The sequence below is a fragment of the Delphinus delphis genome, chromosome 13 (genome assembly GCF_949987515.2).
Source record: "Delphinus delphis chromosome 13, mDelDel1.2, whole genome shotgun sequence".
Lineage (NCBI taxonomy): Eukaryota > Metazoa > Chordata > Mammalia > Artiodactyla > Delphinidae > Delphinus > Delphinus delphis.
In genome coordinates, this window is record NC_082695.1 from 70,283,861 (window position 1) to 70,285,965 (window position 2,105).

A 2,105-nucleotide genomic window follows, 5' to 3' on the forward strand; every position below is an offset into this window, starting at 1 on the left:
TCTTAGTTTTGACAAATGTACCATGGTTATGCAATATTTTACCCTTAGGGGAAACTTGGTGAAGGGTATATGGGAAGGCTGTATATTATCTTTGCGACTGTTCTGTAAATCTAAAATTATTCCAGAATAGGAAGTTTATTTTAGAAAAAGTGGACCAGAGTGCACATTTTAGTTTGGCCAGCAGTCTCTGACTGCATGGATATTCTCACAACTAGTTATAGCTGAACAATTCGTAGAATGAGGTTGAAAATTAGAACTGCAGAGAAGTTCAGAAATGCTCCTGTAAAAAAACAAACAAACAAAAATCCATGAAAAGGCAGTAGCAAAGATAAAAGCAAAACAAACAAAAAATGGAACTGGATGAAGCTGGGGAGGCGGGGGCAGGATCATGTTAAAATGTGGAGTCAGACCTGTCACTTGGGGGAGGTGGCCAGTACAGGGAGTACTGGGCAGTCAGGATACTGGCTGTTTTAGCTCTGAGGGCTGGAGCACGTCACTTGGCCTTCACTTCCTCTCCTTGAAAATGGCCTCACCCAACTCACAGATTAAGATTATGTAAAGTCAAAGAATTCCTCACAAAAATCAAGTTGTCCTATTCTTCAAAATTTGGTCATTTTGGCTCAAGAACAAGAGTTCCTCACCCGTGGGCTGGTCACCATCAGAAACCTCAAGCCGGTAGGTCTGATTCCGCATGAGCATTTTCACTTTGCACTTGGCAAGTTTCTGCTTCCTCTTGCAAGGCTGTTTGTTCAGGCCAACGCCAAAGCCATTTGACTTCTAAACATAGCGTAACAGATGTGAATGAGGATTGCATTATTTTTGGTGTTACACAAAGGGTCTTTCTTTTACCCAGAAAGGCCAGACACCAGTCCAGTTCTGGTGAGGCACAGCCATCTCGGTCAAGGTAAATGGGCTTGCTCTAGTTTTTCAAGCCCTGTAGCTTTAGTTACGGTATACTGGATATTCTTAACCCAGGATCCACGAACAAGCATCTCAAGTGTCTACGCCTAGACTCGAGGTTTATCAGCTCCTTAAAGTTGTATGTGATATGTCCTTTTTTTTTTGTATGGAGTGGGTTCATTTCTCTTCAAAGGGTCCACAACCCCAAAATGCTAAGAAGCCCTGCTTTACAGATACATCTTCCGTAGCAAACCCCCTAAACTACGACACTTGCTGTATTTAGGTACAGTAACGGCTGGCTGCCTGATTTGACTGTTTGGAACCCATAGAAGCCACTGCACTTCCATGGCTGCAACCTGAAGCACACATGCTTGTAACTAGTGTTTTCTCCCAGCTGTGGCGTTGAGCCTTCCTTTCCTGAAGACTTGAGGATTTTTGCTTAAGGCCACATTTGTTCAACAAACCTTCTCAATGTAAAGAATCCTTCAGGAATACCAAGGTGACTTTGGTTCTTCTTGCCCTTCTAGTCCTTTCCAAACTGACTAGCTTCTTTATAACCAAGCCATGACCAGTGAGCATGTAGCCTTGTAATTAGTTTGAAGGAGGAGCATGGCTGGTTGACTACGAGATCTTCTGGCTGGCAAAGCATTAACGGTCCCAAGTGCAATTTAAATGTATGATCCTGGGGTGATGTGAATATGAGAAACAGACTAGTTCTTTTTCTTGTTTGCATGCTTTCCTTTCAACTGGCTTACAAATGAATGTTTTAGGCTGTTAGTCAAGAGAAAGGTGGTTTATAATTAAAGCCTAGTATAAAAACTTCACTGGGTCTTATATGAATGGATTCAATTATAAGACTAAAAACGATTGCCTGTTTCAGCTCCTTTGGATGATCTTTCATTTCTAACATTATTGGGATCTTCGTAGCTTTTGGATACTACTCTAGTCTCTCCAGCGATTTAACTTCCCTTTGAAAAATGCACCGAAGTTAGAGTTTCATGTTTAATGCGGTCCTTTTAAATAAAACATAATGTTAATAGACTAGATAAGAGACACTGAAGTGGTGGCCAGGCTCATTTTCCCCCTTTTTAGTCATAGTGAGATGATCAAATATAATACGAAAAGACTAAATGCTTGGGGCTATTTTATCTATATTTAAAACACACAGTAAGAACAGAAGAACATCTCAAATCATTTAGAAGGAA

The 2,105-nt window shown here is 40.9% G+C and overlaps 1 protein-coding gene across 13 annotated transcripts in view; it reads right to left on the reverse strand.

The window, feature by feature from the left end:
* Positions 1–1,858: 1,858 nt before the first annotated feature.
* TCF4 (transcription factor 4) overlaps positions 1,859–2,105 on the reverse strand; it is a 360,227-nt gene continuing 359,980 nt past the window's right edge. For all 13 annotated transcript variants that reach the window (XM_060029101.1, XM_060029100.1, XM_060029098.1 and 10 more), the window contains one exon: positions 1,859–2,105. This exon is cut by the window's right edge and continues 5,714 nt beyond it. The gene's annotated coding sequence lies outside the window, so the exon portion shown is untranslated.